The sequence below is a fragment of the Temnothorax nylanderi genome, unplaced genomic scaffold, assembly GCF_030848795.1.
Source record: "Temnothorax nylanderi isolate EJ_2023f unplaced genomic scaffold, tnyl_v1.0 TNYL_tig1158_pilon, whole genome shotgun sequence".
NCBI classification, from domain to species: Eukaryota; Metazoa; Arthropoda; class Insecta; order Hymenoptera; family Formicidae; genus Temnothorax; species Temnothorax nylanderi.
In genome coordinates, this window is record NW_027250220.1 from 14,348 (window position 1) to 29,067 (window position 14,720).

At 36.5% G+C, this 14,720-nt stretch overlaps 2 long non-coding RNA genes across 2 annotated transcripts; one reads left to right on the forward strand and one right to left on the reverse strand.

Annotated features, from left to right (window-relative positions):
* Window positions 1–5,420: 5,420 nt before the first annotated feature.
* On the forward strand, window positions 5,421–6,159 carry LOC139786827 (uncharacterized). The gene is made up of 2 exons (XR_011722434.1): window positions 5,421–5,612; window positions 5,877–6,159. It is a non-coding gene; the product is annotated as an uncharacterized lncRNA (long non-coding RNA).
* A 3,793-nt stretch (window positions 6,160–9,952) lies between these two features.
* Window positions 9,953–12,178, reverse strand: LOC139786826 (uncharacterized). Its single transcript, XR_011722433.1, has 2 exons — window positions 11,534–12,178; window positions 9,953–10,998 (listed from the first exon to the last, which is right to left on the reverse strand). It is a non-coding gene; the product is annotated as an uncharacterized lncRNA (long non-coding RNA).
* Between the last annotated feature and the right edge of the window lie 2,542 nt (window positions 12,179–14,720).

Below are 14,720 nucleotides of genomic sequence, written 5' to 3' on the forward strand. Positions count from 1 at the left end.
AATAAATCAAATCGTCCTTTCTATAGTACGATGATATGAAGGGAGATACATGAAAAATTTCTCCTCCAGAGAGGTGGAGATAACGGGATTGATTCTAATTACTTGTACTAATATTGCAGCTAATGATAGCAGTATTATTAACCCAAAACTCCCAAGCTCCCCAAGCTTGACGACAAATTTCAAATTTAATGTCTCCTCCGAAATATAGCCCAGTTTCTCCGCACGAGCCCCACTCGTGCGAAGGGTGCAGTTTGGAATATAAAAATTCCTGTGATCAGGTGGACTCGAACCCGGTTCCTTGGGGTTACGAGTCTGGCGCTTTACCATAAGACCACACTGCCATCCTCTGGGATGCCCACATAAAATATAAGGAACATCGGGCTATCGGAATATATGCATTCTTTAAACCATACTTGATAATCGCCGATCCTATTCGATCTTATTCGAGTGGTCTTAACAAAGGAATTTACAAGTTTCCATGATCGTGGAATACACTTCAATCCACAGCTTAATCCACTGTTCGACAATTTGTTTCGTATAAATGGAAAGAGATGGCGACATCTGCGCACCAAGATGACACATACTCTTACGGGTTTGATTCTAATTACTTGTACTAATATTGCAGCTAATGATAGCAGTATTATTGACCCAAAACTCCCAAGCTCCCCAAGCTTGACGACAAATTTCAAATTTAATGTCTCCTCCGAAATATAGCCCAGTTTCTCCGCACGAGCCCCACTCGTGCGGAGGGTGCAGTTTGGAATTTAAAAATTCCTGTGATCAGGTGGACTCGAACCCGGTTCCTTGGGGTTACGAGTCTGGCGCTTTACCATAAGACCACACTGCCATCCTCTGGGATGCCCACGTAAAATATAAGGAACATCGGGCTATCGGAATATATGCATTCTTTAAACCATACTTGATAATCGCCGATCCTATTCGATCTTATTCGAGTGGTCTTAACAAAGGAATTTACAAGTTTCCATGATCGTGGAATACACTTCAATCCACAGCTTAATCCACTGTTCGACAATTTGTTTCGTATAAATGGAAAGAGATGGCGACATCTGCGCGCCAAGATGACACATACTCTTACGGGTTTGATTCTAATTACTTGTACTAATATTGCAGCTAATGATAGCAGTATTATTGACCCAAAACTCCCAAGCTCCCCAAGCTTGACGACAAATTTCAAATTTAATGTCTCCCCCGAAATATAGCCCAGTTTCTCCGCACGAGCCCCACTCGTGCGGAGGGTGCAGTTTGGAATATAAAAATTCCTGTGATCAGGTGGACTCGAACCCGGTTCCTTGGGGTTACGAGTCTGGCGCTTTACCATAAGACCACACTGCCATCCTCTGGGATGCCCACGTAAAATATAAGGAACATCGGGCTATCGGAATATATGCATTCTTTAAACCATACTTGATAATCGCCGATCCTATTCGATCTTATTCGAGTGGTCTTAACAAAGGAATTTACAAGTTTCCATGATCGTGGAAGACACTTCAATCCACAGCTTAATCCACTGTTCGACAATTTGTTTCGTATAAATGGAAAGAGATGGCGACATCTGCGCGCCAAGATGACACATACTCTTACGGGTTTGATTCTAATTACTTGTACTAATATTGCAGCTAATGATAGCAGTATTATTGACCCAAAACTCCCAAGCTCCCCAAGCTTGACGACAAATTTCAAATTTAATGTCTCCTCCGAAATATAGCCCAGTTTCTCCGCACGAGCCCCACTCGTGCGGAGGGTGCAGTTTGGAATATAAAAATTCCTGTGATCAGGTGGACCCGAACCCGGTTCCTTGGGGTTACGAGTCTGGCGCTTTACCATAAGACCACACTGCCATCCTCTGGGATGCCCACATAAAATATAAGGAACATCGGGCTATCGGAATATATGCATTCTTTAAACCATACTTGATAATCGCCGATCCTATTCGATCTTATTCGAGTGGTCTTAACAAAGGAATTTACAAGTTTCCATGATCGTGGAATACACTTCAATCCACAGCTTAATCCACTGTTCGACAATTTGTTTCGTATAAATGGAAAGAGATGGCGACATCTGCGCGCCAAGATGACACATACTCTTACGGGTTTGATTCTAATTACTTGTACTAATATTGCAGCTAATGATAGCAGTATTATTGACCCAAAACTCCCAAGCTCCCCAAGCTTGACGACAAATTTCAAATTTAATGTCTCCCCCGAAATATAGCCCAGTTTCTCCGCACGAGCCCCACTCGTGCGGAGGGTGCAGTTTGGAATATAAAAATTCCTGTGATCAGGTGGACTCGAACCCGGTTCCTTGGGGTTACGAGTCTGGCGCTTTACCATAAGACCACACTGCCATCCTCTGGGATGCCCACGTAAAATATAAGGAACATCGGGCTATCGGAATATATGCATTCTTTAAACCATACTTGATAATCGCCGATCCTATTCGATCTTATTCGAGTGGTCTTAACAAAGGAATTTACAAGTTTCCATGATCGTGGAATACACTTCAATCCACAGCTTAATCCACTGTTCGACAATTTGTTTCGTATAAATGGAAAGAGATGGCGACATCTGCGCGCCAAGATGACACATACTCTTACGGGTTTGATTCTAATTACTTGTACTAATATTGCAGCTAATGATAGCAGTATTATTGACCCAAAACTCCCAAGCTCCCCAAGCTTGACGACAAATTTCAAATTTAATGTCTCCCCCGAAATATAGCCCAGTTTCTCCGCACGAGCCCCACTCGTGCGGAGGGTGCAGTTTGGAATATAAAAATTCCTGTGATCAGGTGGACTCGAACCCGGTTCCTTGGGGTTACGAGTCTGGCGCTTTACCATAAGACCACACTGCCATCCTCTGGGATGCCCACGTAAAATATAAGGAACATCGGGCTATCGGAATATATGCATTCTTTAAACCATACTTGATAATCGCCGATCCTATTCGATCTTATTCGAGTGGTCTTAACAAAGGAATTTACAAGTTTCCATGATCGTGGAAGACACTTCAATCCACAGCTTAATCCACTGTTCGACAATTTGTTTCGTATAAATGGAAAGAGATGGCGACATCTGCGCGCCAAGATGACACATACTCTTACGGGTTTGATTCTAATTACTTGTACTAATATTGCAGCTAATGATAGCAGTATTATTGACCCAAAACTCCCAAGCTCCCCAAGCTTGACGACAAATTTCAAATTTAATGTCTCCTCCGAAATATAGCCCAGTTTCTCCGCACGAGCCCCACTCGTGCGGAGGGTGCAGTTTGGAATATAAAAATTCCTGTGATCAGGTGGACCCGAACCCGGTTCCTTGGGGTTACGAGTCTGGCGCTTTACCATAAGACCACACTGCCATCCTCTGGGATGCCCACATAAAATATAAGGAACATCGGGCTATCGGAATATATGCATTCTTTAAACCATACTTGATAATCGCCGATCCTATTCGATCTTATTCGAGTGGTCTTAACAAAGGAATTTACAAGTTTCCATGATCGTGGAATACACTTCAATCCACAGCTTAATCCACTGTTCGACAATTTGTTTCGTATAAATGGAAAGAGATGGCGACATCTGCGCGCCAAGATGACACATACTCTTACGGGTTTGATTCTAATTACTTGTACTAATATTGCAGCTAATGATAGCAGTATTATTGACCCAAAACTTCCAAGCTCCCCAAGCTTGACGACAAATTTCAAATTTAATGTCTCCCCCGAAATATAGCCCAGTTTCTCCGCACGAGCCCCACTCGTGCGGAGGGTGCAGTTTGGAATATAAAAATTCCTGTGATCAGGTAGACTCGAACCCGGTTCCTTGGGGTTACGAGTCTGGCGCTTTACCATAAGACCACACTGCCATCCTCTGGGATGCCCACATAAAATATAAGGAACATCGGGCTATCGGAATGTATGCATTCTTTAAACCATACTTGATAATCGCCGATCCTATTCGATCTTATTCGAGTGGTCTTAACAAAGGAATTTACAAGTTTCCATGATCGTGGAATACACTTCAATCCACAGCTTAATCCACTGTTCGACAATTTGTTTCGTATAAATGGAAAGAGATGGCGACATCTGCGCGCCAAGATGACACATACTCTTACGGGTTTGATTCTAATTACTTGTACTAATATTGCAGCTAATGATAGCAGTATTATTGACCCAAAACTCCCAAGCTCCCCAAGCTTGACGACAAATTTCAAATTTAATGTCTCCTCCGAAATATAGCTCAGTTTCTCCGCACGAGCTTTACTCGTGCGGAGGGTGCAGTTTGGAATATAAAAATTCCTGTGATCAGGTGGACTCGAACCCGGTTCTTCGGGGTTACGAGTCTGGCGCTTTACCACAAGACCACACTGCCACCCCCTGGGATGCATGGTCGGAGAGTAAGTCCGGCGGCAAGCGACCAACCTCTGGGAACCTGGGGCCACCCCCAGTTGTATTGTAAGTCCCCTCACCCGGTGTACCGGGGCTCTACCCGGGTGGACCTGTTATTCCCCTTACTCGTGGGAATAACAATGATATCGGTAATCACTTGTTTTCATTAGTTTGTATTTTTAGCATTAGATAGAAATCACATTGGGCGGTATTCATAGTCGGATTTTATTTCAAGACCGTCTTAAGTAATGTCTTAAGATGCTAATACGATCATTTGATTGGCTGAACGGAGTCTTAAGACTGCTTTTGACCGGATTTAAGACCGGATCTTAAATATAAGATGACTATGAATACCGGCCATTGTAATATCGAATTATAATCGAATGGTAAAAGTAAAAACAGAATGTAACTAAAAAATTAATATTAGGCCGATAATTTATTCAATAACAAAAAATGTCATATTTATTATTAGGGGTGTGCGAACTATTCGAAATACGAACTGCTCGACTCGAACTCGAACCGAACTGTTCGATTCGAGTTCGAGATAAATAAATCCAAATTTTATCTCGAACTCGAACAGTTCGAGCCTTGTTACAGTTAACTCGAACTTTTTTCTTTCTTTTGGTAACATTCCGTTTTTGAACATGTTACGATTGATCACAACCATTTCTTCGTTAAATAACTGCAATCTTTGCAATGTGGCCAATCAGTATGTCCTGTATGTCCAATCGATTGCAAAACGATTGCCATTCAAATCAATCAAATCTCTCGCATTTTGTGAATCTTCTTAAGTTTGATTTCTATTGCTGCACTGGTAAACTGGTGCAGCACATTAGTGCAATAAGTTAGAGTTTAGAGTGAAACAAAATATACTTATCTCACTCTAAGTTATTGCACCAGTTATTGCCAGTGGACCAGTGGGCAGTGAGCACGAGCACTGAGCAGTTGCAGTTACACTACCAGTTCAGCGAGTGCAGCACTGCACTCACTGCAGCCTGTGTGCAGCAATAGAAAACAAACTTTTTGTATCACGTTGATATGAATTATCAATTACTGGCGCGCTGGCGATAGCAAGAAAAGTGGAAGAATAATAAGATTAAGATCTTTTTTCAAGCAAGTTTATATTCAAATTTAATATATTGACTTGGTATACTTTTCTATTTAATGATATTACCCAGCAAACACAATGCAACATGTAACGTACAGGTTAGTTGTAATTTCCTATTCAACAATATAAATGCAACATAATACATATGTTATATACATGTACGTTACCTGTTGCATTGTGTTTTCTGGGTATCGTCTAAATCGTCTTAGCTTTTGTGTGTACTTGTGAATGAAAAAGTGGTTATGTGATTTGTATTATTTGTAAGCTTAGATAATTCCACTGCTGTTTTGTTCTTTTATTGACATATTGCTTCCTGTGACAGATTGATTTAATTTTTCTGCACTATATATCATTTATTTCAGTATTTCAAAAGATAAAGATATAGAAAGAAATGGAATTTAACAATTCGGATATTTCGGATATTGACTCTCCTGAACCTCTTCTCAACAGTAATGAAGGAAATAATAATGAAGTCAATGAATCACAACAGCAAGCACAGCGGCATTACCAACAGAAAAAACGCAAGCCAAAATCAAAAGGTTGGAAAGATAAAGAAAACAAAAATAGAAATATACTAGAATATGTGGTAGAAACTGTAGAAAGTGTAGAAACTGATGTAACAAAACGAGCCAATACAAAAAATAATCAAAATAAAAATGTATATGAACATGAAAATGATGATGAAGAATATGAAGATAATAATCAAGGCAAAGATTTTGGTGTCGTATGGGATTTTTTCAAGAAAATAGATAAAAATTCTGCTCAATGTAAAGCAAAAGAGTGTTTAAAAATTCTTTCAACACCAACGAGCACTACCTCTACATTAAAGCGGCATCTTAAAATGCACCCTGAAGAAAACAAGAAAATGTTAGAGCTTGAAGAAGAGAAAAAAAAGCTCAAATTAAAAAGACAAGCAAGCAATAAAAATAACGTTTTAATACAGTCTTCTTTACCTAATATTTTTCAAAAGAATACTTCTTATTTAAAGACTTCCTAAAAAAAAATGAAGCTGGATGAAGCAGTGGGGAAAATGATTGCCTTAGATTTTCAACCTTATTCTATTGTTGAAGATCGCGGTTTTAGAGAACTTACTTACGAGCTTGACTCAAGATATACACTTCCTTCTCGCAGTAAAGTTGCAAGAAACATAGTGCCTAATTTGTATGAAAAAGTAAAAACTAGTATCAAAGAAATGATTGATAAAGATAAGTTAAATGTCGAATCATTATGTTTTATGACTGATCTATGGACATCACGAGCAGGGCATCATTATATTGCATTTAATTGCCAGTATATCAACAGTGACTTCTTTCTTATCAGCAAGACCTTAGGCTGTTACAATTTTCCAGCGCCTCATACAGCAAAAGCTATTTCAGATAAACTTGAAGACATGTTGTCAGAATGGAAAATAGATATTGAAATTCCATTATATACAGTTACTGATAACGCTGCTAACATGATTGCTGCGTTGTCCTCTCTAAATAATTTCAATCACTTGTTATATGTGCTGATCATACTCTTCAACTATGTATAAGACGTGCAAGAATTGGCTTAGAACTCGACAGGATACTAGAAAAATTACAGCGGATTGCAACAAGATATCATCGAAGTTCAAAAGCCCGCATGAGATTGGAATATTATCAACGCCTTTACAAATTACCTCTTCATGAGATGATTACAATGGTCAAAACACGTTGGAATACAGAATATCTGTTACTGAACCGATCGGTAGAACAAGAGAAAGCAATTGTTGCAGAGGGATATGAGGCGGGCAAGAATAATCTAACTCATACTGAATGGAATTTAGTAAAAAGTAATTTCTTATTCTTTTCTATTTTGCTCTTTTTATAGTCATTATTGAGAAATTTTACTTTTTATTTGGTTTTTCAATAATTTTTAACAGTTTGTGATCGCATTTATTATTCTTTTTTTTTTTTTTTTTTGAAAGTTCTCGGATGAGGAGTGATAGGTGCCTTCAAGCTAATCCTAAGGTTATATAGCACAGAGTCTCTGTTCCTTGTTTGTGACGTACTTAGTCCTATTCGCTGAATTTCTTGTCCTCTATGATGGTCGCATTTATTTAAAACTGAAGGTTATAAAACTAAGAATAATTCTTTTTGCAGATGTGACAATTATTTTAAAGCCTATTGCTGATGTCACTGCCCCTCTCGGCAGTTCAAATTTACCAACAGCTTCAATGTTGCTTCCAGTTATTTATAGTATTGAAACTGAACTCAATAAGTTTATTGATGCTAAAACCCAAGATAGTGCTGACACTGGCATAATATTTGCTCGAAATCTGTTAAAAGAAGTTCAAAATCGTTTCAGAGCTTATAAAAATGATGATGTGTACATTCTTGCTATGGCAGTCGATCCCAGATATAGATTGGCAATATTAACAGATCCTGCAGAAGTTGAATCAGTTACCAAGAAGTTGAAGAAAGAGGTTCATAAAGCATACCACAAATCAGTTAAAACAAACACAAGTACTCAAATTGCTTCAGATCCTAAATTAAATCAACCGCAAGTATCAGAATGTCAACAGTCCATGATAACCGAAAGTACTGAAACTACTTCAGTTTGCCAGTCCTCATCAAATTCTGTTTGGGATGCGGTTCGAGAGAGATGCACTATTTACAATTTACGCTGTGACTTTATGGATATGCAGGAGATTTTAGACATAGAGGTAAATCGATATGTTAGTTGCAATTTTAATTTAATAAAAAAGTAAGACAAAATTTGAATTTATTCATTATAATGCTCTTTTATTTAAGTAATAGTTGAGTGTTTACCGTTATGACCGTTGCCATTTTGTTTAGTTTTTAGACTTAAGTCAAATAGATATAAAATTTCAATGATAACATTTTCAATTACGTATATGTTATTTAGCCCTTAGCTCTCATTTTATTCTAGGTTGATAGCTTTCTTCATACTAAAAATATTGATGTTTTTAATGATCCCACAAAGTGGTGGCGTGAGAATATCTCTACCTTCAGACACGTTGGGATTGTTGCACGGCATTATTTGGGGCTTGCGGCAACTGAAGTTTCGAGTGAAAGACTTTTTTCACATGCAGGTGCAATAGTAACTAATCGTAGAAAAAATTTGACAACAGAGCATGTTGAGCAGTTGGTATTTCTTCATGACAATCTTTAATCTCTGATTCTAACTGTTTAGCTGGTTTAACATTCTTTTTTTTACTTAAGATTAAATATAAGTTACATGTGGTTTTTGGTATTCTTGGCTTTGATCCTTATTTCTGACCTTACTTCTTATTTCTTAATTCTTATTTAATAATTTTTAGATTGTACTTTATGTGTGTATGTGTATGCGATTTAAAAATATTTATATTTTTTTATACTATTCCTCTCTTCCTTATAATTTCTAATTTTAAGAGACAGTAAATTTGAGCAGTTATTGTATATTCACTAAAGTCTTTTAATTAACGTCACAATTCTAAGTCGTAACATTAATTTATTTTACATGTATTTTTCGTTTTAAAAAAGCTTCTTTATGATTTTTTGTGAAATTTCAAGCAATAAACATGTACAACTTTTTGCTTCCTCATGGAGGAAGCTTTGTTTTCGTAAATTCGTATATGAACCTTTGATTGCGTATAAAGTTGGATCTAGTCAACCAAATTTAAAAAAATTATATATGAAATAGGGGTAGAAGAAACCAAAGAAAAGATTGGTTTTTTAGTTTTTTCTGCCAATATGTTCATATTGTTGTAAAACGTCGAAATATCGCCTAAAAAAAATGTCGGTATGTATGTATGTGTGTGTGTATGTCTGTGCCAAATTTACCGAAATTTCTATAACTCCAGAACTAATCAACCAAATCTTAACCAGATATGTATGAAATAGGGGTAGAAAAGACTGAAGAATATAATAGAATTATTAAAAATTGTTAATAATAAAGGGGTTACCAATTTTTGTTAAAAAAAACAACCAAGTTTACTGAAATTTCTATAACTCAAGAACTAATCAACCAAATTTTAAAAAATTATATATGAAATAGGGGTAGAAAAGACTGAAGAATATAATATAATTATTAAAAATTGTTAATAATAAAGGGATTACCGATTTTTGTTAAAAAAAGAAACAACCAAGTTTACTGAAATTTTTATATAAAAATTGTTAATAATAAAGGGGTTACTGATTTCTGTTAAAAAAAACAACCTCTACTATTACTTATACTATTTAAATGTGCAAGTAGAAACCTTCGTTCACAAAGCTTTCTCTATGAGGAAGCCAAAAAGAAAATACTAATAATTACTTCTACTTGCACACTTAAGAACTATGAGGAAGCAATGTGCAAGTTTCTACTTGCACACTTAAAAACTATAAGGAAGCAATGTGCAGGTTTTTTATATATTGTAATATTATTCATTTTGCAGTTTTTGGTTTCAAATTTAGAAAAACGTAAAATCAAAGCATTGTAAAAGTAAGAGCGTTTGAGTTTTAATAAAATTCCATTTGTATTATAAACAATACATAGATTTAGCTAATATTGCCCTGACCCTGACTCCTCTCTTGGCAGTTCTGATTTTTCATGATCTTTTATTTTATAATATTTTAAAAGTTTCCCACTGTGTGTGTCCTTGATTTAATTTATTATTTAAATCAAGGACATCCGAAATTATGCAAAATTAGAATTAGTATCTGTTTCTGTTTCAATATAGTAAATATAGTTCTCTGTTTAATCATATTTTAAACATGAAGTTAAGATTTCTATTACTTCTAAATAGTAAAATATTATTATATCTGTCTAAAGTTTCATTGAATAAGATAAAAGTTGAATGTATTAATGTAAAGCTTAAAATATGTTAAGTTTGAATTCGTGGTTTGGTTCGGATTCGAGTTCGAATTCGAGTTCGAAGCTTATAAAGAAAAGTTCGAGTTCGGATTCGAGTTCGCGAACTTAACATTGAGTTCGGTTCGAGTTCGGTTCGACAAAAAAAAACTCGGGTTCGCCCATCTCTAATAGAGACTGTTTGTTATAGTAAAATTACGATGGAATTAGGATCCCATTAAATAATTGAAATTTTCACTTAATAGAGATGTATGACAGATAATTATCCCTGATACAGGGTCACAATAGATGTCCGCGCACTAATGCACTAACCAGATATTAAGTTATTTGCTGCGGTCGAGTTATGGTTGAGCGTGTTCGCACCAGCATGGTTGACATGTGGATGGACAATCACGGAAGCTGTCAATGTATGACCAGCGGGATGACCGATTCCATGAGGTATTGTGCCACTGGGCGGTAAAGTGGTACGCGGGAGTACCGCGGGCGCGGGCGAAGTGGGCCCGCCACCTTTTTCCGGGCTCTTCGATAGGGGTCCAGTGGTGCCGCCCGTCGGCCCTGACGCGTTCGCCGGTTGGCTTACGTGCAGCCGGTTCCTCAGGGTCACCAGTTCCGTGCTGAGGCTCCGCAAACGCTGCTGTAGGTGCACCGCTTTGTTCGATGAGGAAGCATCTTCGAGAAGCAAACAGAACTTCTTTGAGATATACGATGATGCCAATGCAGTTAAATGCGAGAGTACTTTAAGACACACTACTGTTTTTCTCTCTCTTCATAATTTAAACATAAAATAAAATTCTAAAAATAAAAGTATTATGATAAAAGCCTTCAATATTTTAAATATCTAAAAATCTTTACAGTTCTGGAAACGTAATTGATTTTATGAGTTAGAATAATCAAGGAAAGAATTTTCTAAGAATTATATAATCACAGATAGATATATGGAAATGACATGGATATATTCTCTATTTGTGATATATTTTTTTTCTGATCTCGTTTCAGTGTTCACGTTCTCAACTTTACTTCTTATTATCGTTTTTATCCGTCACGCGTGTGTGCGCGTTCTCTCAAGTCGTGCACAGGCTCTTCGAGTACCGTTAATCTAAGATACAATAGCGAATAAGTTGAAATGGTACACATATCTAATTCTCAGTTTTATTATATTCTCTATTTTACTCTATAACTCGAAATCCGAAGCAAATCGTTATACCTGGTTACTCTTGGTCGCTCTGATACAGTCTTCTTCTCCGTGGATTTTCGGCTTCTGAAGCGTACCCAGGTAGCAAGACTCGTCATTTTGACGTCAATTGACGTCAAAAGTCTGTTATTTTGACGTCTTTTGACGTCATTTGACGTCAAAATGACGAGTGCTTGCTACCTGGGTAGCGTCCGTAACGTACCACTACTCGCACCGTAATGGAAGCAAATGGAAGCTGGGACCTGGGACTGCTGGGAGCAGTGCTGCGATTTCGAGCCCGCGCACGCCAGCGAATTTCCCCCTCCACTACGCACACAGAGTGACGCTCGGTCTATCGGTGTGTCGGCAGCGCTCGGCAGTGCCGAGCGAGAGGGAGAATATTACTCCCTCTTTGTCGCTTTCACTTAGCTCGTGCGATCGACGATGTTTTTACGCTGGAAATGGTTTCTCGGTATCTCGGCGTGAACCTGAATTGCCGGTGCACAATAATCAAAGAGCGATCTTTGGAATAATGTAGAGATGTAAAAATAATTAATAAACATAAAAAAAATTGTAGTAAAAAATTATGTTGATCATTCTTGCAGAAATTTTCATGCTTTGACCTATACTCCTATTATTTTGACAATTCCTTACCGAAAAAAATTCCGTAGAAGAGAAGACACGTATTTTTTTGTTTGGCCTACGATTAATATTTCCGAGTGTAATATTTGTAAGAAATTGAATTTGTCGGTAACTATTACTTTTAAGTTAATTAATATCTTGGAAATATTCAATTCTATATATACGTATGGGGTATTTTCGTTAACAAATATATTTATATAAATACTATATTTTATATATTTATTTATGTCGAATAACCTGATATGTATATAACAATAAAATAATATTTTCCGCTCGTTTGAAGCAAAGGCTATAGTTAGGAATAGGACCAATATACGAGCATTAATCGATGTTATAACAATTTTAACTTGTATCCATATTTATTAAATTGACGTTTCGTACCGTACTCGGACTTCTTCAAAATTGTCAATTAAGCGAATAATTGATTACTAACAAATATCTGGGTCAAAACAACAATCAATTAAGCATGAAGACGCGCCGCAATTACATAGTCAAAACTTAAAATTATAAAACGCTTTTTTCTCAAGTCAGTCATGCTCCAATTAAATATGGATACAAGTTAAAATTGTTGTAACATCGATTAATGCTCGTATATTGGTCCTATTCCTAACTATATGTATATATACATATACATGTTTTTTAGGATATTAAACTAAATAAGAAAGAAAACCTGAGAACTTGAGTCGCCAGTGAATAATTAAAAATTAGTAAAGGTATTATGATCGATCCAACTGGCCAAATTTTATTGATCACAAAAACGCTACGTTTCGACCGCAGATTCCGGTCCTTTTCAAGCGTATATACACTACTCACAAATATTAATTTGTCTGACATAATGCCCAAACTACGCCGAATCTAAAAACTAAACGACAAAAATTGAGCACTCCACAATAAATATAAATAAAAATCCATAAAAAATTATATAAACCAGAAACTTACATATTTGTGCGTCAAAATCAAAACGGTAAAATACTTGTTAAACGGCATTATTTGTTAATTGTTTGTATCGGAGGAACATGTCAGAGCCGTGCGGTGCATGGTAAAATTTAAACTGACAAACTTGACAATATATAAAAACAGACCAGTGCCGTCAATAATAAGCTAGGGCGTAGAGAGGGAAGTGGCGAAGAAGGAAAATAAAATTATGTTTCTTTTATAATATGTTCGTAGAGAGCGTTAAGTTCTCCGTGTCTTTTTGTAAATTAATGGTGTCGTCAAATTTTTTAATAAAAAACATCTCCGCTAATTCTCTCTTTCTGATCTGTCTCTCTTTATGTATTATTTCTGGCTTTCCCCAATCGAAATTATGCTCAAAGGATATTCGGTGCTCACTCACTACAGAATGCTTACTAGTATGTTTTCTGATATCGCTCTGGTGTTCTTTGAGACGTGTGCACAAATGTCTTTTTGTCTGCCCAATATACGTAGCATTGCAATCTTTGCAATTAATCTTGTATATTATTTCCGTTTGTTTTAGATCATCAATTCTATCTTTACCTCGTTTAATTAAGCAGTCAAGTTTTTTAGGAACTGTAAACAGAGTAGTGATGTCGAACTTTCTTAACATGCTACAAATGCTATTACCTAAACTTTTGATATATGGTAACGGTATGCAGTTCTTTAAATCAAAAATTATATTATTGTCAGTGGGAGTGTTATGTGTAGTTTTACGTATTTGGAGAATGTTTAAACGTTTAGCAATGTGTTTATTAATAATTGGTTTAGGAAAACTATTGTTCTTCAAAATTTCTTTAACTATTGTATTTTAATGTTACAGTCATGGAATCTTTCGTCTGAAAGTAAAATGGCGCTATCCACTAAGCTAGTAATAGTGTTTAACTTGTATTTTAATGGATGGTTAGAGTGAAAGTTTATGTATCGTCCCGAGAACGTAGGTTTCCGATACCAATTAGTTATCAGTGTATTATCGTTCCTGATAAGTCGTGTCGAGGAAGTTAAGCGACGCATTCGTTTCAGTTTCGTACGTGAATTTGAGTCTGGGATGATACTCGTTAAAAACCTTTAATATCAAGCCCACACTCGTTTTGGGGACAACCGCAAAAATGTCATCCATACATATCTAAAAAATATAGAGATGTTAAAATTTAAGAGGTTTAAGCAATGCGTCTCCAAGTCATCCATAACGATATCAGCAGCATCCGGAGATAAAGTAGATCCCATAGGGCTGCCGAAAATTTGTTCATAAGTTACACCATTAAAACTAAAAAGATAAAATAAGGTCGATTGCGTGTAAAAACTGTGGTAAATTGAGGTCAGTTGTCTTGGAAATGTGGTTCCACCTTTTTTCTATTTATTTTAAAACTAACTCTTTATATAGGAATATTCGTAAATAATGCCGTAACATCTAGTGAAATAAGTATTTCGTCATCTTTAATTTTCTTGTCATTAATGAACTTCGCAAAGGACCAACTATCTTTTATATGTGATTTAGATTTCGGGATCGAGGAATGTAAGATTTTTTGGAGGAGACTCGCAACATTATAGGCCGGTATTCATAATCAGATCTTATTTCAAGACCGTCTTAAGTAATATCTTAAGATGCTAATACGGCTCTGTG